Here is a 23,390-nt window from a genome sequence, read left to right on the forward strand (position 1 = left end):
CAGCATGCGACCTGTTTCGCACCACACCATGTCTATGGCACGACGCAACACACAATTTCTAACTTGTGTCTATCGTTTTATGCTTTGACATCCCGGGAAGCTTGTGCATCACTCATTCCTTACTTCCACATCAATTGGACCTTTATATCTTCATTCTACATGCTCAATGAAACAAATTAATACTTCCTAAGGCCTGTGTTAGCCTATTAAGTAACAACACTTATAAAATGTGTTAAAAAATACTTTTTTTATTAATATTAAATCCTAAAGCCTAAATATCAAAAATATAATATAAAATCCTAAATTTTGATAGAAAGCAATGGCCAACGATTATTGGTGTGGCTACAATTACCGAAAAGGAGCCAGAATCATTCCCACGTTACGATGAGCATCAACGTAAAGTTACAACGATGCAACGTAAATCTTTATCTACAAATTTTTATTCAACTAAGCACTAGCACATGTGACTCAATCATATAAGCGAGAAAGGTATGACAACATTATGAAAACAAGTTCTTAAAAGACACTGGAATTAGTATGTTTGGTTTCTGTGAACACTACACTTATTGGAAGTAGACACGAGTAAGTTTCGATTTAGTAGTGCACAGAACAAAAAGGACTCTTGACTAAGTTCATTTATGGGATCCAACTCCTATCATCTCAAAAGGAGATAATAAATATTTCCTAAATTTTATTGATAACCATGCTAGGAAAGTTTAGATTTTTTTTCTGAAAAAGAAAAACAAAGTCTTCGAAATCTTAAAACAATGGAAAACACTATTAGAAAAATAGACCGAGAAGCCCATGAAGCAGTTGCGAGCAGACAATGGACTTGAGTTTTATTTATTCGAGTCTAGTGACTATTGCAAACGGAAAGGAATAGATAGACATCGCACTGTTGTAAGTACTCCGCAACAAAATGGATTCGTAAAAAGAATGAACATAAATTTGTTGGAAAAGGCTCGATACATGCTTTCAAATACAGGACAAGGGAAGGAGTTTTGGGTTGAAGTCGTAAATTTGGAAAGCTATTTAGTAAATTGGTCTCCATATCGAGCATTAAATAGTAAAGTCCTAGAGGAGATATGGTCAGGTAACCCTTCCAATTATTCTAATCATAGAATTTTTTTTTTGTCTTGCTTATGCTAAAGTTAGCAAGGGAAAGCTTAATCCAATGGCTGTAAAGTGTATTTATCTAAGGTTACTTTGCCAACACAAAAGAATTCAAACTGTGATGTCCAAAAACCAACAAAACTTTTGTTAGTAGAGATGCATGTTTAATGAATCTGCCATGTTTCGATCAGAAAATGGGTCACTTATTTTTAAAGACACAACAAGTTAGAGTTTTTCAAGCAATGTGGAGTCAAAAGCAAAAATAAGGGATCACGACGAATAGGGCCATCGTCCTGATAAGGAAGCGAGAGATGACGAGGAAGCAAAACAAATCCCAATTCTTGGAAAACTGAAGCTATTTCGGATCTGTTTGGGGCTTTATCCAACCTCCAAGTACCATCACCATCTTAGTTAACTAATTATAAGTTGGTTCATGATAGGAAAATATGAGAAATCTGACCACCACAAAAGTACTGTGAATGAAACCTAGTGGCATATGCCCTAAATGTTGTAAAGAGCATTGATTCGATCGACCCTTTATGCTATTTCAAGGTACTTGAGGCATCTGATTCTAGAAATAGCTTATTTCTATGGAAAAAGAGATGAAATCACTTCAAAAGAATGAGACTTGGCGGCTAGTAAAACCAAGCATTGATAAGAAAACAGTTGGCTGCAAATGGGTGTTTAAGAAGAAAAAAGGTTTCAGGTCTAAACGAAACTAGGTACAAAGCAAGATTGGTTGTAAATGGCTACAATCAAGTGGAGGGAGCTGATTTTCATGATATTTTCTCTCCTATTGTGAAACAAACGTCTATTTGGGCACTTTTGGCTCTTGTTGTACTAAACAATCTTTAGTTAGAGTAATTATATGTAAAGATTACTTTCCTTTATGGTGACCTTGAAGAGGACATATACATGAAAAAATCGAAAGAATTCAAAACTGAAGGTTAGGAAGATCATGTTTGTCTTCTCAAAAAATCATTATACAGTCTGAGACAGTCTCCTTGGCAGTGGTACAAAAAGTTTGACTCTTTCATGTTAAGTATTGATTTTTCATGAAGTAAGTATGACATTTGTGTATATTTACAATGTCTAATGATGGCTTATTCATATATTTTTTGTTTTATGTTGATGATATGTTGATTGCGTCTAAGGATCCATCTGAAATTGAAAAACTTAAAACCATGCTTAACTCTATGTTTGAGATAAAGGGTTTAGGTGCAACAAAGAAAATTTTGGAATGGAAATTTCAAGGGATAGAAGTTCCTAGAAATTGTCATTATTGTAACAAAGGTACATCAAGAAGATCCTTGAGCAACAAGACTCAAAATCGGCAAGTACTCCCTTAGTTGCACATTTTAAATTATCAATTTCAGTCTCCCCAAAACAAAGAAGAAGAGAGGTACATGTCAAAAGTACCTTGCTCGAGCGCAATCAAAAGTTTGATGTATGCAGTGGTATGCATTCGTCCTGATATTTCATATATTGTTAGTGTTGTTAGTAGATACATGACCAAACCGAGTAAGTTACAATGGCATGCAGTTAAGTTGATATTTAGATATTTACGAGGTACTTCTAACATGTGGTTAAAGTTTGATAGAAGCCAAAAGGGCTTACTCGGATATGTTGATTCAGATTATGCAAGAAACCTAGATAGGAGGAGGTCTCTCACAAGTTACCTTTTTGCTTTTAGAAATTGTGTCATTAGTTTTAAAGCTATACTTCAAGCTACAGTGGCTTTGTTGACTACTGAAGCGGAATAAATGACAATTACTGAAGTAGTAAAAGAAGCAATTTGGTTAAAGGGTCTATTTAGAGAATTGGTTAATGAGACAAGGGCAACTATTGTATATCGTGATAGTCAAAGTGTCATATGTAATACCTCAATTTTGCCCGGCCCATTGGAAGCCAAGGCATAGTCCAAAATATTGAAAAATAATAATAAAAGTTTTAACAGTCCTTTTACAAATGTTAAAACCCAATAACCCACCTAAACCTACCCATTACAAGGCCCGTGACCCAACAAACCGTGACCCTACCCAGCAGGCCCACTACCCGAAACCCTAAAGTAGTCCCGTAGCCTAAATACAACAGATCTGTTAGCCAAACTTAATACCTAACCTGACGTAACAGATATAAATCATCAGAGGCCCAAAATTTAGAAGCACTCGGCTAGGGTGAGAAACCCTAGCCCTCTCCTCACGCCGCAAGCACCAAATGAAGGTCCCCTTTATTTTCGCTGGAGATCTTGCGATTACCTGCAAAAAAGAAGAGAAAACAGCAAAGGAAAGAAGCAAAACAAGGCAAGAAAAGGAAAGATTTTTATACCAAATTTGTATCGATTAACAGTGGCTATAAAGCCCGGATCTAAACATTGTAATTGGGGGAGGAAGGGATACACACATACATCCAATAAAAAGAACATTTTTTTTACAAAATAGAGGTGATTCTCGTTTTTATATATTTTTGTATCTTTTATTTCTCTTTTTATTTTCCAGTATCGAAGTAGATGAATATTTTTTATATATATACATAAAATTTTTCAAAAAATAAAGAAAGAAAGGGGCTACCTGTGAAATGCCTGGAAAAAATGAGGGCTTTTGGTCTCTGACCGCATGAAGCGGTGGTAGCGCGTAGAAGCGCGTCTGACGAGGTGATCGTCGGGGGTTGGCCGGATTTCGCTTGGCCAGAGAGGAAAAGGGAGGGTTTTCAGATTCTCTTTGAGGATAAATGAAAGAATGAAGTTTTTTAAAAAAAAATCGACTTTTATACCCTCTCGAAACGACGCCGTTTAGGGTTAATTTTAATAGCCCTAAAACGGTACCGTTTAAAGGTTGACCCGCACGAGTGTGACCCGACCCGGGGAGGATCTGCATGTTTCTGTTAAGAGGGATATTTATCTCTTTAGTCCTTCTCCGTTTTAGTTTTTTAAAAATTAAATTTATTTTAATTTAAATTTAATTTTACTCCTTTTCTTTATTATTTTAAATTTTGTTATTTTTATATAATTTATTTATTTTAAAATCTATACATATATTATTATTAAAAATACTGTTGATTTGTTTATATAAATGTTATTTTATTATTCTCCTATATATATTTATATTGTATTTTATTATATAGCATTTATTATATTTTTACTTTTATTATATATATTACTTATTATATTATTTTTTATCATATATTATGTATATCATATATTATTTATTATATTATTTATGTTTATATTATTCATTATATTATTTATAATTTTAAGATTTGTAAATTATTATTACATCTTTAACTTATATTATATACATATTTCATTATTAATTATTTATCTATTTATTATGTGATATTTCATTTTAATCTAATATTTATTATATAATTATTTTATAAATTCTTTACATACTTCTTATTTTATATATATATATATATATATATATATGTATTTTAAACTAATATTTTTATTTTTAATTTTATTATTCTTTTATAAATTTTTTGTTATTATATATTATATATTGTATATTAAAATCATTATTAAATATCATATTTTTATTAGTATTATATGAATATTTTGTTAACAATTACTCACTTTATCTTATATTTCTATATACTAATTCTTTTATATATTTTCATATTGTATATATTATTATGGTATTAAATGTTATTTTCTAATTATTATTTGATGTTATATTTTATGAACATGTGCATTGATATTTTTTTATATATTAAATTGTATATCATGCATCATTTCTTAATTCTTACTTTGTATGTTTGTATGTTTTGCCTATTCATTTTCAAGATATGCTATGTGTATCCTTATATATATGATGTTATGTAATTTTAAACCTGTATGCATCTAGTATATGATTCTTGTATAATTGTTATTGTATCGTTAAAATGTACGTTCTATTCGCTTATTATTGCAATATTCTATGATGATAATGTGATTCCTTATATACCCTTTTTTTAAAAAAAAATGAGACTCCGAAATTTTCAAAAAATATAAAGGCAATGCTTGGTGTTTGGAAATTTCAAGAAAGTAGTGCCCTAACTTATTGGGTTGCCACTTTTCTCGTTGAGTTCGAATAATCAAGTACCCTTCTAAGTTTTTAAAGGTTTTCTAAATGCAAGCCACTATCTTGGAATTTCAAAGCAATATGTCCTAACTTATTGGATATAGTGTTTTGTCATTTCGAGATAGGAATTTCCAAAAACGTTAACTTAGTATCAATACTTTGATACGAGTGAACCCCAATTTTCAAAATCAAAGTATTTTAAAGAGGATTACATCTTAAAATTTTTTAAATTTCCGACATTAAAGACATTTGATAATCAATTAGGTACCAATTTTTGGGCGTTGCGAGGGTGCTAATCCTTCCTCGTACGTAACCGACTCTCGAACCAGTTCTTTTATTTTGTGGACCAAAACTAATGATTTTAAAACAAAATGTTTTAAAGGTGATCCAATCACACCTAAAAAGATTGGTGGCAACTCCCGTTTTCGTTTTTTAAAATCGATTCCCATTTTCCAAAACTCTATTTGAAAATGGTTTCAACAGCTTGGCGACTCCACTAGGGACTAATAAGAGAGTCAAGACGTGTAATTGATTATCTCTTGTCTTAATGTTGGAAAATTAAAGATTTTAAAATTTAATCCTCTTTGCATTACATGTGTTTGTATTATTGCATGTGTTGCTATATTCTGATACGCATTGCATTTGCATGACCGTTGTGGTCACACCCTTAAGTAGGAGTGAGAAGCTACGCCTTCGTGAGGTTTTCGCCTCCATGCAGGATAGTGGATCACTTTCGGGATACATCCGTACCTATGGTTTTGTGAGATTTTCATCTCCGTGTAGCCATAGGGAAATGTATTCCCCTGAATTGAACTTGATTCAAATGAGCCTATAATGGGTGAGGATCGAGGAATCTGCTGGTTCAGGTACCTCAAACTTTAGAACCAACCTCATATTGAAAGACCGTATGAGCCCAACTTAGTTAGGTTTAAACTTTAGATATTACCCTTATAAGTTACCGTTGAAAATTGTTGATATCATGTGATACTGACTATTTCTTTTCTTTTGTTTGCATGTCATTTTGCATTTACAAAGGTATCAATTCACAATCAGTTTCTAAGTTAGGAAGTTTTATTATGGAGAACGGAATTCTTGATAGAGTGGAAGGCAACGCCAACGTCCATAGATGGTCTGAGCAAACTCAACTAGAAAAGGGAGATAGTATAGCTGAGGGATACGTGTCGTAGTTGTCAGATTACACTCGTATTAGTGTCACGCAGAATAATGTCCAGGAGCTTAAGGAAATTTGGGATCAGTGGGGCAAAGAGACCAAGCAGTTATTCTACAGCAATTACGGAGACTTACCTTACTTGCTTGATGTTCAGGTAGACGAGCACTTATTCCGAGCCCTTGCTCAGTTTTGGAACCCGGCATACAGTTGCTTCACTTTTGGAGAAGTAGATATGGTACCTACTATGGAGGAGTACACTGCCTTGCTTCGTTGTCCCAGGTTTTAGAATGATAAGATTTATTCTCGAGCCACTTGTGTCCCTACCTTTTGGAAGAAATTGATGATTATTACGGGGATGAGCGAGTAGTGGGCCACGGCCCGAATTAAAGAAAAGGGTGAGTGCAAGTGCATTTTGTGGGACGCTTTAAAGAATTGATTCTGACACACCCTGATGAGGCGAAGAAGGTAGATGTTTTTGCCTTAAGTTTGTATGGATTGATGGTTTTCCCTAGGGCTTTAGGATATGTGGATGAGGCAGCCACGGATCTTTTCATCGACTCGATAAAAGGTCACTTCATCCTGCAATTTTGGCGGAAACATTCGGTCTTTAGGTGCATGTAGGAGGGGTCTTTGGCGGTGTTTATAGGTCCCTTTCGTTACTTTTGGTTTGGTTCTCTGATCATTTCCGGTTGATAGATAGGGTGGTTTGTCGAGTCTTCTTGAGGATTATTCACCGTTGAAAGACATAGTAGCTTCAACTAGGAGAGTTGATGTTCCGAAGAGAATTGGATTGCGCTACTTGTAACCTTCATCGAAAGATGTCGAGTGGAGGGCTCCGTGGATGATTCCTGGTGAGGTTCTTTACCGATGCGGCAGTTTTGATTGGGTCCCCCTGTTGGGAATTTGGGGTGCCATTGGTTATTCCCCTTTGCTCGTGATGAGGCAGCATGGATTGAGACAGTTCGTACCAGCGACTCAGGGGTTGGCTCAAAGTGAGTTCGTATATAGAGGAGCCGGTTACAAGAGGAGGGTTAGTGAAGTTTCTAGTGCTTGGAAAAAGACTTGTCGGTTAAAAGGAGTAGCTATTAGTCCTACAACCACACCAGAATACATTGAATGGAAAGGTAGAAGGGTTAACAATAACATCCCTAAGCCAAGCGTGGAAGGAGCTCGACCGATGGAAGAATATTTGCAAGTAAGGCCCTCAGAGTCAGAAATTATGAAGTAGGAGTTCGAGAGAAAGAACTTGGAATTCGAGAAGAGGATAGCAAAGCTCGAAGAAAAAAAGATGTACTTGAGTTTGCACGTCGAGGTTCAAAAAATGGAGGTCGAGAAAGAGAAGAAAGAAAAGAGAAAAATTGAGGAAGATCGAGATGATCTAAAGGAACATTACAAAAAGGCACAAGTATCCTTGAGGAAAGCGAGAATAGGGGGGTCTTCGAATCAGTTGCAGAAAGAGGTTCAAGAGGAAAAAGCTAAAGCCGAGTATTGGGAAAGGAAGTTCCAAGAGATGTAGTCGCAGAATTTGGCATTAGATGAAGAAAATAAAAGGTTGAAGACCAAGGTAACTGAGCTTGGAAGATCCCTTCGTTGGCGCCAAAACCATAACTCTATGGTCGAGTTAAAGGAGCTAAAAAGCAAGGTTGAGGATTTGGAAGTGGCATTGCATGACGGTGAACTCCGGGTTGAGCAGCTCGAGGCACAAGAGGACTATCTGAAGGGAGAGCTTCATCAGGCTAGGGGACAGGTCAAAGAAAGGGATCATGTCATTGGTGAGGCCATAGCCCAGATTCAAGAGGTCACTGAATATGTGCAAGACTTAGCAATTCGAGTTGATGTATTGAGTCTGATATATTCATCATCGTTAGATATAAGACGAGAGTTAGCCCTTTTATTAGATAGAGTTAAAACTTTGGGCCTTAGGGCGAAAGCGTATTTGTAATCCTCTTATATGTAAAGATATTCTTTTTCTAAAGAAAATTTTATAAATGAAGTTGAATCAGAATCGATATCCTTTTTTCATTCATGCATTTGCATCTCATAGCATTTCATCATATCATTTGCATTCGAAGTTATAGAAATACCCTGATTAGTTAAAATTTACTTCCAGAGAGGTAGAAAGGAAAATCTGGAAATCACACATCCTTACGGCACTCGCACTAAAACTAAGAGCATGGATCAAAGGTTCGAGCAATTACAAAAAGATATGCAAGACCAAATGCAAGAGCAGTTGGCCAAAATACAGAATGGAATGAGGGAGCAAATGCTAGAGGCTCAGAGGAACATGATGGCTGAAATGGCTCAGCTGTTGAGAGCCACTGATAAAGGAAAAGCTCCCATGACGATCACTGAAGAAGATAATGAGGGTCCTCCTCCGGATTTTACTCCGCCTCATATGCCACTGCAAACCGAAGCACCTCCTAGAAGGCCATCTGTTACCGTGAGGCCTCAGCATGGGCCAGTTGATGCTGGAATCCCTGTAAATTTCCCATCTGGGTTGGGGAATAGTTTGAGTGATAGCTCGGTCAACCCTATCACTCCTGATCTAGATTTGATGGAGAAGGAAAGAATGGCAACTGAATTCGCAAAACAATTGGAAGATCGTTACAGGTGGTTAGAGGAGAAGTTTAGAGTTTTGGAAGGCGCTGGCAATCATCATAGGATTGATGCAAAAGACCTAAGTTTGGTCCTAGATTTGGTGCTTCCTCATAAATTTAAGATGCCAGAGTTTGAAAAGTACAACAGAACCACTTGCCCAGAGGCACACATAACAATGTTCTGTAGGAGAATGACTGGATATGTGAACAATGATGAATTATTGATCCATTGTTTTCAGGACAGCCTGGTAGAAGCAGCGGCTAGATGGTACAATCAGTTGAACCGTACAAGAATCAGTTCATGGAGAGATCTGGCTCAAGCCTTCATGCAACAGTACAACCAAGTGTCTGATATGACGCCAGATAGGATCACACTTCAAAACATGGAGAAAAAGCCTAATGAAAATTTTAGGCAATATGGACAACGATGGAGGGAGGTGGCAATGCAAGTACAACCACCATTGTTGGAAAAGGAGACCACCATGTTATTTATTAATACTTTGAAAGTGCCATTCATCACACATATCATTGGAAGTACCACGAAAAGTTTTGCGGATATAGTTATGGCAGGTGAGATGATTGAAAATGCCGTGAGGGGCGGTAAAATTGAGGGGGAAGTGGCCAAAAGATCAACCCCAAGGAGAAAAGACAATGAGGTGAATAACATGAACAATTTCAACTCCAGGCAATCACAGTTGGACAACCTAAAGTAGCTACGGGTGAGCAACAAAGTACTCAAAGACAGGAATCAGGTACAAGACAGAATTCAGAGAGGATGCAATTCACTCCTATCCCTGTGACATATCGGGAGCTTTATCAAATCTTATACGATGCACATGCCATTGCTCTGTTTCACTTAAAACCACTACAGCCACCGTACCCCAAATGGTATGATGCAAATGCTAAATGCGAATATCACGTGGGAATATCGGGGCATTCAATTGAAAACTGCACTGGGTTCAAGAAGGTCGTGGAGAGGCTCATTAAAATGGGGGTGGTGAAATTCGATAGTACCCCTAATACTAAAAATTCGTTACCAGATCATGGCAATCAAAGAGTGAATGCCATCGATGAAATAAAGAAAGAAAAAGTCAAGGAAGATATTGTTGAGGTGAAGACACCTATGAAAGTAATATGTGAGGAGATGGTGAAAAGAGGTATGCTGACCTCTAGAAGAGGAAGAGAAGGAATGAAAAACCATTGCGAATTCCATGGAAATGTGAGTCATATGATCCAAATTGCGAAGAGTTCAAGGCCATGGTACAAGGCCTTATGGTTAATAAAGAACTACAAGTTTCTGAGGGTAGTTCTTGTGAAGGACAAATATGTGTGCTGGAGAATGAACGACAAGAAACCCACCGACCGAGAATTATTATTTCTTTGCCAGGGAATAATGAGGCGATGTCGCAAATTGGGCCCAAAATAGTCATTCATAAACCTAATCATTTCCTTTACAAGGATGATAGGAGGGTGCCATGGAGCTATGACTGCAATATAACAATACCGGAGAGGGAGAGTATAGTTAGCACGGCCAGTGGCACGTAAAATGAAGGTTCCCATACACGAAGTGGGAAACGTTATGATGAGGGGAATATTAGAGTTGAGCCCACGAAGACGAAGGATGTTGAGGTTGAAAGGAAGAAAGAGACCGAAGTACCCATCAATGAGCCAGTAAAGGAGGAAGAAGCTAAGGAGTTTCTTAAGTTCCTGAAACATAGCGAGTATAGTGTGGTTGAGCAGTTACGTAAGCAGTCGGCGCGTATATCAGTGTTAGCCCTACTCCTAAGTTCTGAGGTGCATCGGGATGCATTGTTGAAGGTACATAATAAAACATATGTCACTCACGACATATCCGTTAACAAACTGGATCGGTTGGTAAATAACATCAGTGCTGACAATTTCATCTATTTCAATGATGATAAAATTCCACCTGGGGGCATAGGGTCAACCAAAGCCTTGCACATCACTACTTGGTGCAAAGGATACACGCTACCAAGTGTACTCGTAGATAATGGGTCTGCTTTGAATGTCCTGCCGCTATCCACCTTGAACAGATTACCCATTGACAGTTCGCATATGAAAACATGTCATAATATGGTAAGAGCCTTTGGTGGAACTAAAAGGAAAGTGATGGGTCGAATCGACATCCCTTTGGAAATTGGGCCAAATACATATGAAGTTGATTTCTTGGTGATGGATATCAAGCCTTCCTATAATTGCTTATTGGGGAGGCCATGGATACACTCGGCAGGAGCGGTGCCTTCTTTATTGCACCAAAAATTGAAGTTAGTGACAGATGGACGCTTAATAACCATCAATGTGGAGGAGGACATTATAGCAGCAATCACCAGCAAGGCCCCTTATGTTGAGGTAAATGAAGAGGCTATCGAGTGTTCTTTTCGCTCTTTAGAAATCATTAATGCCACCTTTATTTTGGAAAGAAGTGAGATGCCGACACCCAAAATGTCTAGGGCCACTAGGATGGCCCTACAAATGATGATAGGGAGGGGAGCATTGCCAGAAAAAGGGCTAGGAAGACAGTTGCAAAGAGGGGTTCAAACCCCAAAACTTAGTGAGAAGAAAGATCATTTTGGTTTGGGTTTCAAGCCAGACCATTAGCATAGGAGGCAAGAAATTAAGAAATGCAGAGCAAGAAGAAAGGCGCTTCTAAATGGAGGAGAAGTGGAGTGGGAACTGATGACATTCCCACCTATATCCAAATCCTTTAAGACAAGAGGATTGCTGATAAAAGAAAGTCATCAGGTTAATGCTGTACACGATGAGGGATTGGAGCAGGGAAGCCTCGAGGGCATTCGCCCTTACGAACCAGGGAGCTCTCTAAATAATTAGACTGCGGATGACCTTCCTGTAGTCTTTAGGAATTTTTCAGAGTAATTCTCGAAACATGTCTGTTACTCTAGGGCCTAAGAGTAGTAAGATTGCATTTGTGAAATAGGCTTATGTTCATCTTTTATTATTTAAATAAAACATAACTTTTATCCATTTAAACGAGTATTGTTTCATTTTTATCAACCAATATTCCTTTAAATTTTGGCAATTCTTATTCTTTTATTCATAGCACATAAACAATCATTCTTAAATTCATTCATTCTTTGTATATTCTTTCATACCCCTACAAGTCCCTAGATATCAATGATATGAGTAACGATACTGCAACTTCTGATTTCTCTTGCGAAGAAGACATATTTTTAGAGGAACCTCAGGATTTTGAAGATGTTCAAGATTATGATGTATCTCTTAATTTGTTAAGAATGGTAAAGCAGGAGGAGAAACAAATCATGCCAAATGAGAAAGAGGCAATAGAAAATATAGCCCTAGAGAAAGGGAAGGAGTTGAAAATCGGAACCCTAATTAGCGAGGGCACAAGGCATGGTCTGGTTGAGTTGCTTCGAGAGTTCAAGGATATCTTCACTTGGTCGTATCAGGATATGCCCTGATTGAGTACCAACATTGTAGTGCATCATCTTCCGATAAGACAGGATTGTAAGCCAGTCCAACAGAAGTTGCGAAGAATGAGGCCAGATATCGTTCTGAAAATAAAGGATGAGGTCAAGAAGCAGTTCGATGTAGGATTCTTGCAAGAAGTGAAGTACTCCGAATGGGTAGCTAACATTGTGCCTGTTCCTAAAAAGGATAGGAAGGTATGAATGTGTGTTGACTACAGAGACTTGAACAAAGCAAGCCCAAAGGATAATTTTCCTTTACCACACATTGACACTTTGGTGGACAACACAGCGGGGTATTCGTTGTTCTCCTTCATGGACGGTTTCTTAGGATATAATCAGATAAAGATGCATTCAAAGGAAATGGACAAAACCACCTTCATAACCTTATGGGGTACTTTTTTCTACAAAGTAATGCCATTTGGATTAAAGAACGCAATGGCAACATACCAATAGGCCATGGTAAACTTATTCCATGACATGATGCATAAGGATATTGAGGTATATGTTGATGATATGATTGCTAAATTGCATACAGAAAAAGAGTACATTGAGGTCTTGAGAAGATTGTTCTTGAGGTTGAGAAAATTTCAGTTGAAGCTCAATCCAGCAAAGTGTACTTTTGGAGTCAGATCGGGAAAGTTATTAGGCTTCGTAGTCAGTGAAAAAGGAATTGAAGTCGACTCAGATAAGGTCAGAGCCATACGAGAGTTACCACCGCCACGTACTCAGAAGGAAGTTTGAGGGTTCCTAGGGAGGTTGAATTACATTGCTCGGTTCATTTCACAACTGACAAAGAAATGTGATCCTATCTTTCGCCTCCTCAGGAAGCACAATCCAGGAACTTGGGATGAGAAATGCCAGAACGCTTTTGAAAAGGTCAAGCAGTATTTGTTGAATGCTCCGGTATTATATCCACCAAGCCCAGATAAACTGTTAATACTGTACTTGTCAGTGTTTAGTAATTCTATGGGATGTGTGCTTGGTCAGCATGACGAGTCAGGGAAAAAGGAGAAGGCAATTTATTATCTCAGTAAGAAATTCACTGATTGTGAGATGAGATATTCACCAATTGAAAAGTTGTGTTGTGCATTGATTTGGACAACTCGAAGATTAAGCCAGTACATACTATACCATACCACTTGGCTCATCTCAAAACTTGATCCGTTGAAATACATGATGGAGTCAATGGCTCTAAATGGGAGAATGGCGAGATGGCAAATTTTGCTTTCAGAGTTTGATATAGTCTACATAAGTCAGAAGGCTATAAAACGAAGTGCGGTAGCAGACTTCTTGGCCAGTAGGGCTCTAGAGGATTATGAGCCATTGAACTTCGATTTTCCAAATGAGGAGTTGATGTGTATAGCAATAACTAAAAATTCTTCTTGGAAGCTCAATTTTGATGGGGCTTCTAATGCAGTCAGAAATGGAATTGGGGCAGTCTTGGTATCTCCGAATGGCGATCATTACCCTTTTACATGCAAGTTGGATTTTGATTGCACGAATAATATGACTGAGTATGAAGCATGCATCATGGGACTTCAAGCAGCTATAGAGCGAGGTATAAAAACCCTAGAAGTATATGGAGATTCAGCGTTGGTTGTTTATCAGCTTAGAGGTGAATGGGAGACAAGGGACCCTAAATTGATTAGTTATCGAAAGGTAGTTTTGGGGTTACTTGAGGAATTTGATAGCATCACATTCAATTATCTCCCACGAGACGAAAATCAGATGGCAGATGCTTTAGTAACCTTGGCCTCAATGATCAAGGCGAATAAAGAAGAAGAAATGAAACCAATTCAAATGAGTGTTTACGAGGCTCCAGCTCATTGTTGTAACATTGAGAAGGAAGGAAATGACAATAACCCCTGGTATCAAGATATATTGCGATACGTGAGAGATCGTAAATACCCTGAACAGGCCAGTGAAAATGATAAACGAACTTTGAGGAGGTTAGCTTGCGACTATGTTTTAGATGGAGATATCCTGTACAAGAGACAGAAAGACCAAGTACTTTTGAGATGTGTCGATGCTGTGGAAGCTAAGCTAATTTTAGAAGAAGTTCATGAAGGTGTGTGCGGGACACATGCAAATGGGTTCACGATGGCGAGGCAAATCATGAGGTTTGGCTATTATTGGGCTACTATGGAAGGAGACTGTATTAACTACACCAAGAAGTGCCATAAATGTCAGATTTATGGGGACAAAATTCATGTTCCACCTTCACCTTTGCATGTTATGACTTCTCCATGGCCCTTTTCCATGTGGGGCATGGATGTTATTGGACCAATATCACCGAAAGCTTCGAATGGACATCAGTTTTTCTTCGTGGTAATTGACTACTTTACAAAGTGGGTAGAGGCCACCTCTTATGCAAATGTTACTAAATCAGCAGTGAGTCGATTCTTGAAGAAGGAGATCATTTGTCGATATGGACTGCCTGAGAAGATCATATCTGACAATGCATTGAACTTAAATAACAAAACGATAGCGGAGGTTTGCGACCAGTTCAAGATCAAGCATCACAATTCTTCTCCCTATCATCGAAAAATGAATAGGGCAGTGGAAGCTGTCAACAAGAATATTAAGAAAATAGTGGGGAAGATAACTAAGACCTATAGAGATTGGCATGAGAAGTTGCCATTTGCATTGCTAGCCTATCGAACATCTGTCAAAACCTCTACTGGGGCAACTCCATTCTCGCTAGTTTATGGGATGGAAGCAGTATTACCTATTGAAGTAGAAATACCTTCACTTCGAATTTTGACAGAGGTAAAGTTAGGTGAAGCTGAGTGGGTTCAATCCCAGTATGACCAGATGAACTTGATTGAGGAAAAGAGGCTAAAAGTCATTCGACATGGTCAGATGTATCAGAAGCGAATGATGTGAGCTTATGACAAGAAAGTTCGACCAAGAGAATTCCATGAGGGAGACCTTATACTAAAAAAGATCCTTCCTATTTAAAAGGATTTTAGAGGAAAATGGATGCCGGATTGGGAAAGGCCGTATGTCGTGAAGAAAGCTTTCTCCGGTGGTGCATTGATCTTAGTAAAAATGGATGGGAAAAATTTACCCAATCCAGTGAACTTGGACTCAGTTAAAAAATACTTTGTCTAAAGAAGAAGAGAATCTAAGGTGAAAACTCGCAAAGGGCGCCTTGAGATTTAAAAAAAAAATGGAGAGGCCAAGGTGAAAACCCGCAAAGGGCACCTTATGACCAAAGAGGTTTTGAGTTGAAAACCCGAAAGGGCGGCTCAAATTTTGAAGAGCACACAATGATCTTGCTATAAAGAGCGAAGAATGCTGCAAACTGGGGCATCAACATAGTACTTGGGATCTTTTAAACATATGTTGCACTCAAGAAAGACTTCATGGAGCTGGTGTATAGGCACTCAAGCGGAGATATCTAAAGGATCTAACTTCTATCTTGTTAGCCATCTTTAGATTTTATTTCTTCTAAAAGAGAGGCTAGCAGATTGATTCCCTTTTGTTTCTTTTTGATAATTCATTCAAATCCAATTATTCTTAAAAGTTTATTCATCTTCTATTATTCTTTAAGTATGTTGCATTAAAATAATAAAAGATGAATTAAATATGTTCACTAACGAGGTTTTGCGCATTACTCTGGAATTTCTAGATAATACAAGAAACTAAAACAGGACAATTGTTCGAGAAATTCGTGTAAGTAAGGGATGAAAGAACTTGTGGAATTCCTTTCTTCCAGTCCAAAAGGAAAATAGACAAAGCCAATAATTCAGTTCTTACAGACATCCTCAGTGGATCGTAGCATTGGAGGACGACTTACAGGCTGAGCATGAATGAAACTTTGAAGGAATGAATGATAACATCTAGGATAGGGGTCATATTCACGACATTTTACATCATAACATGTTTAATTAGGAACATTCGACTCACTTCGAGCATAGCATCCTAAATTATCAAGCATAATCATTCTACAGGTTATTGAAGACAGCGCGCTTTAAACCCCAAAATAGTAGGGTAATAGGCCGCAGTATAGTAGATCTGACCTTCATCGAGGCAGATCCAAGATGACAGATCTTATCTCTCTGTATTCGACAGGGAGCAGATCGGAGATATAGCTGATTTGGCTTTCACGTGTTTACGATGAAGCAAATCTAAGATGATTTGTCATCTCTGTATTGTCAGAGAACAAATCGAAGTCTGGCATTTCCACTTTGATGGAAGGCGGACACATAGCAGATCTCACCTTCAGATGTTTACAATGAAGCAGATTCAAGATGGCAGATCTTATCTCTCTGTATTCAGCGGGGAGCAGATCGAAGATATAGCTGATTTGGCTTTCACGTGTTTACGATGAAGCAAATCTAAGATGATTTGTCATCTCTGTATTGTCAGAGAACAAATCGAAGCCTGGCATTTCCACTTTGATGGAAGGCGGACACAGAGCAGATCTCACCTTCAGATGTTTACATTGAAGCAGATCCAAGATGGCAGATCTTATCTCTCTGTATTTGGCGGGGAGCAGATCGAAGATATAGCTGATTTGGCTTTCACGTGTTTACGATGAAGCAAATCTAAGATGATTTGTCGTCTCTGTATTGTCAGAGAACAAATCGAAGTCTGGCATTTCCACTTTGATGGAAGGCAGACACATAGCAGATCTCACCTTCAGATGTTTACACTGAAGCAAATCCAAGATGGCAGATCTTATCTCTCTGTATTCGGCGGGGAAAAGAACGAAGATATAGCTGATTTGGCTTTTACGTGTTTACGATGAAGCAAATCTAAGATGATTTGTCGTCTTTGTATTGTCAGAGAACAAATCGAAGTCTGGCATTTCCACTTTGACGGAAGGTAGACACATAGCAGATCTCACCTTCAGATGTTTACACTGAAGCAGATCCAAGATGACAGATATTCTCTCTCTGTATTCGGCAGGGAGCAGATCAAAGACATAGCAGATCTGACCTTTATCGGGGAGTAGGTCCAAGATGACAGATCTTATCTCTCTGTATTCGACGGGGAGCAGATCAAAGACATAGCAGATTTGACCTTCATTGAGGCAGATCTAAGATGATCTAGCATCTCTGTATTCGACGGGAACAGATCGAAGAATTCAAGATTTGGCAAGCCCGGGCAAAATTGATTCTTTTATATCTTTGCTCTATTCCTATTACATAGCAATGAGCAAAGAGGGGTAGCTATAATACCTCAATTTTTCCCGGCCCATTGGAAGCCAAGGCATAGTCCAAAATATTGAAAAATAATAATAAAAGTTTTAACAGTCCTTTTACAAATGTTAAAACCCAACAACCCACCTAAACCTACCCTTTACAAGGCCCGTGACCCAACAAACCGTGACCCTACCCAGCAGGCCCACTACCCGAAACCCCAAAGTAGTCCCGTAGCCCAAATACAACAGATCCATCAGCCAAACTTAATACCTAACTCGACCTAATAGATCTAAATCATCAAAGGCCCAAAATTTAGAAGCACTCGGCTAGGGTGAGAAACCCTAGCCCTCTCCTCGCGCCGTAAGCACCAAATGAAGGTCCCCTTTATTTCCACCGGAGATCTTGCGATTACCTGCAAAAAAGAAGAGAAAACAGCAAAGGAAAGAAGCAAAACAAGGCAAGAAAAGGAAAGATTTTTATACCAAATTTGTATCGATTAACAGTGGCTATAAAGCCCGGATCTAAACATTGTAACTGGGGGAGGAAGGGATACACACATACATCCAATAAAAAGAACATTTTTTTACAAAATAGAGGTGATTCTCGTTTTTATATATTTTTGTATCTTTTATTTCTCTTTTTATTTTCCAGTATCGAAGTAGATGAATATTTTTTATAGATATACATAAAATATTTCAAAAAATAAAGAAAGAGGCTACCTGTGAAACGCCTGGAAAAAATGAGGGCTTTTGGTCTCCTGACCGCCGTGAGCAGTGGCGCGTAGAGGGGGCGCGTGCGACGAGGTGACCGTCGGGGGTTGGCCGGATTTCACTTGGCCAGAGAGGAAAAGGGAGGGTTTTCAGATTCTCTTTGAGGAGAAATGAAAGAATGAAGTTTTTTTTTTTAAAAAAAAATTGACTTTTATACCCTCTCGAAACGACGCCGTTTAAGGTTAATTTTAATAGCCCTAAAACGATACCGTTTAAAGGTTGACCCGCACGCGTGTGACCCGACCGAGGAGGATCTGCGTGTTTCTGTTAAAAGGGATATTTATCTCTTTAGTCCTTCTCCGTTTTCATTTTTTTAAAATTAAATTTATTTTAATTTTTAAAATTGGCTTTATAGTTTCATTTAAATTTAATTTTACTCCTTTTCTTTATTATTTTAAATTTTTTATTTTTTATATAATTTATTTATTTTAAAATCTATACATATATTATTATTAAAAATACTATTGATTTGTTTATATAAATGTTATTTTATTATTCTCCTATATATATTTATATTGTATTTTATTATATAGCATTTATTATATTTTTACTTTTATTATATATATTACTTATTATATTATTTTTTATCATATATTATGTATATCATATATTATTTATTATATTATTTATGTTTATATTATTCATTATATTATTTATAATTTTAAGATTTGTAAATTATTATTACATCTTTAACTTATATTATATACATATTTCATTATTAATTATTTATCTATTTATTATGTGATATTTCATTTTAATCTAATATTTATTATATAATTATTTTATAAATTCTTTACATACTTCTTATTTTATATATATATATATATATATATATGTATTTTAAACTCATATTTTATTTTTTATTATTCTTTTATAAATTTTTTGTTATTATATATTATATATTGTATATTAAAATCATTATTAAATATCATATTTTATTAGTATTATATGAATATTTTGTTAACAATTACTCACTTTATCTTATATTTCCATATACTAATTCTTTTATATATTTTCATATTGTATATATTATTATGGTATTAAATGTTATTTTCTAATTATTATTTGATGTTATATTTTATGAACATGTGTATTGATATTTTTTTATATATTAAATTGTATATCATGCATCATTTCTTAATTCTTACTTTGTATGTTTGTATGTTTTGCCTATTCATTTTCAATATATGCTATGTGTATCCTTATATATATGATGTTATGTAATTTTAAACCTGTATGCATCTAGTATATGATTCTTGTATAATTGTTATTGTATCGTTAAAATGTACGTTCTATTCGCTTATTATTGCAATATTCTATAGTGATAATGTGATTCCTTATATATCCTTTTTTTTAAAAAAAAAGACGAGACTCCGAAGTTTTCAAAAAATATAAAGGCAATGCTTGGTGTTTGGAAATTTCGAGAAAGTAGTGGCCTAACTTATTGGGTTGCCACTTTTCTCGTTGAGTTCGAATAATCAAGTACCCTTCTAAGTTTTTAAAGGTTTTCTAAATGCAAGCCACTATCTTGGAATTTCAAAGCAATATGTCCTAACTTATTGGATATAGCGTTTTGTCATTTTGAGATAGGAATTTCCAAAAACGTTAACTTAGTATCAATACTTTGATACGAGTGAACCCCAATTTCCAAAATCAAAGTATTTTAAAGAGGATTACATCATAAAATTTTTAAAATTTTTGACATTAAAGACATTTGATAATCAATTAGGTACCAATTTTTGGGCGTTACGAGGGTGCTAATCCTTCCTCGTACGTAACCGACTCCTGAACCCGTTCTTTTATTTCGTGGACCAAAACTAATGATTTTAAAACAAAATGTTTTAAAGGTGATCCAATCACACCTAAAAAGATTGGTGGCGACTCCTGTTTTCGTTTTTTAAAATCGATTCCTATTTTCCAAAACTCGATTTGAAAATGGTTTCGATATCATACATCTCAGATGCATCATGAAAGAACAAAGCATATAGACATTTGTTATCACTTTATTCAAGAGGTGATCATTCAAAGGGATGTTCAGATTCATAAAATTGGCACAGAACACAATTAGACAGACATGTTAACAAAAATTCCTCCAATTTCAAAGTTTGAGCATTGCTTGGACTTGGTGAGTACCAGACGAAGATTCAATTAGGCCTGTAATAGGGCTTGGCAAGGGAGTGAAGTCAAATAAGAGTCAAGGTGGAGATTTGTGGAGTTATTCATCGCATTTTCAGACCAAATAATGTGTGGCCTCGCAACGAGGAAGTGTTATTCGTCCCGACGAACAATCAATGTCACGACAAGAAGAGAGCTTTTGTCCTGAAGGCGTGACGTCCCTCTCATCTCGACAACTTTATTTTTAGTTTTCCACTTTTACTCTGATTAACCTAGGAATATTCTAGTCATAATATGCTACGAGTTTCAGCTTTTAAATAGGCCTTAATTACTCTAGGTTTCATACAACAAAAATATTGAGATTGAGAGAATTCTATTCTTTGTTTAGAAGGGTTTTTATTTCAGGGCTTTGAATTTTATTTTAATTCTCTCCATATTTTGTACTCCTTTTTTATTATAGTGAAATCTCCTTTTACATGTGAATTTTTATCATTTTTTTGAAGATTTTTTCCACGTAAAATTTGTGTGTTCGATTTTGTCGATTTTACATTATTTACTTGTTCGTTGCTTACACAAGTTTATCCTTTACAAATAAAATGAAGCTTTTGATATGCCAATATTTATTTTGCTATATATATCAATTAATTAGAGATTTTCTGTTTTCTTATTTAATCATTTTTCTCTAGCTTTTGATAGGGAGATTGTACATCAAATTGATCAAATTAACTTTGGGTGACATATTTGAGTTTGAGTTGTCTTATGATTTTCTTAGTTGTGGTGATTATATTGGAGCATTTCCATAAAGAAATAAATATTTAAAACTTTACTTCAAAAAAGAAATACTCAAGACTGAATTTGTAACTAGAAGACAAAACTCTGAATGTAAAATCAAATAAGTAACAAGGCACCCCTTGATTTATTAATTTGTAAACATACATAGAACCAATGAAGAGAGTCATTTTTCCGGTAATAAGAGCTAGTAATGTTGTTCACAATCAAAATCATTGGAGTAAAGCAGCTATGGATGGAAACATGATTGAACGATGGCAGATCAAATCCATGGATAAGGAGATGGAGCCGGTGGCCATGAAGGTGCAGTAGGTGTTGGCAGTGAAGGTGGAGAAGATATTGGAGATGGTGCCCAAGGGTCAGTAACTGTTGTTTCTGGCACTGAAAGTGTAGTTGGTGCCCAAGGCTCAGGAGTTGGTGCTGGTGTTGTAGGCAAAGATGGAGCAGGTGGCCATGAAGGTGCAGTAGGTGTTGGCAGTGAAGGTGAAGAAGATATTGGAGTTGGTGCCAAAGGTGCAGGAGCTGGTGCCCAACCATATTGATATAGAACAGTAATGGAAAGCTTTTGGCCATAAGCAGAGCAATGGTTATCAACACCGCAGATGTACCACTTTTGGCCGGGGGTCTTAAGGACTACTGTATCATTACCAGAGGTAAGAGCTTCACTTGGCGGTGGAATGTCACAATCCTTGAAGGCTGTACCGTTTAAAGACGTTGTGATATCCTTTAGGGTATTGGAACACTGCAAAATTAATTGTGGTTTAAACAATATTGTATTATAGTTTATTTTAACTTTTAATGAAATTTTAAAAAATTATAATTCTATATTAAACAATTTTCACCAAAAATTAATTAAATTAACTATATTAGTAGAAACTAATCTAATTACGTATTCATATGCATAAAAATTAATTATATTCAATTTGTTAATTTCTTTGAACTTTGTATAGAAATCCAAGTACGTATTTATATGTATACAAGATGGAATGCATATTGTTAAGTGTTCACGGGTCTAAGTTATGATTTCAAAAGATTAATTTTTAAAGGTTAAGATGACATGAATGTTAAGATATCATGAATGTTAATATAACTATTCAAAATAATTATTAATTATTAATTTTTATATTAATATTTATAAGTAATTTTAAAAAGATATTTATTTTATTACAGTAATAGTCATTCGGATTTTGTATGATTAAAATATCATTATAATAATATTAATTATATTTTAAAATAATAAATATTTTATAATATTATAACTGAGTTGGTGATCCAATTAAAAATATATTAACTCAATAAAATACTTAAATGCAAGTATTACACTAGATTACATGATGTTTAAGTTATTGATTTAAGAAAATAATTATATAAAATCAATAATGAAAATTAATATAAATAGATGAGAAACGAGAAATATGGTGAATATACCTAATTTATCACCCACGTAAAATACGTTATCCGTTGCCCAAGTTTGATAATCGAAATTGATAGTCCATCCGCTATCATCCCCAACGATATAATCAGTTGCCATAGCCATTGCAGGAAGAAAAATGGCTACAACTGAGAGCATAAGAAGCTTGTTCGAAGCCATTTGAAGCTTATAAAATGTAAAATTTATCAAATCCTTTGATTGAAGGATCTAGTTTGGGTAATAAGCTGGAAAATTACGGACATATTTATAGTTTGGTATTGGAATACGTAGCTATAGAAAATTAAGAAGTTTCCGAAATTGTGAGGAACCGGCGAAGGTCAGCAGCATATAAACATTGGGTTGTACGTAAAACTGCCGGATTCTATTCAATAACTGGAAGTTAGAATATCTTGCATTGAAAAATCCAAATTGCAATAAGATTGGAATAAAATAAAATAAAATAAAAACAATAAACACATGTCTGCAGCACTTGATTACAATTCTTTTTTTTCCCAATTTTAGAAATTTTTTAAATGTGGGCTTTACTTTTTGTACAGACTTTCGATGTTGATTGTTGTTTTATTAAGGCAGCGTTTTGGAAGAAAATATTTGTCACATGAAAAAGGGAAATTCGTTCATCCGACTTCTTTGTTTTCTCTAAATCTGATAAGATATTTTCTTTAAGGTATTAGTTTATTTTGATTTTTTTTGGTACTGGGTTTATTTTGATATTATTCTATAAA

The 23,390-nt window shown here is 35.9% G+C and overlaps 1 pseudogene; it reads right to left on the reverse strand.

Annotated features, from left to right (window-relative positions):
* Nucleotides 1–21,498: 21,498 nt before the first annotated feature.
* Nucleotides 21,499–22,827, reverse strand: LOC108471326 (blue copper protein 1a-like; annotated as a pseudogene).
* Nucleotides 22,828–23,390: the final 563 nt, after the last annotated feature.

The sequence above is a fragment of the Gossypium arboreum genome, chromosome 11 (assembly GCF_025698485.1).
Source record: "Gossypium arboreum isolate Shixiya-1 chromosome 11, ASM2569848v2, whole genome shotgun sequence".
NCBI lineage: Eukaryota > Viridiplantae > Streptophyta > Magnoliopsida > Malvales > Malvaceae > Gossypium > Gossypium arboreum.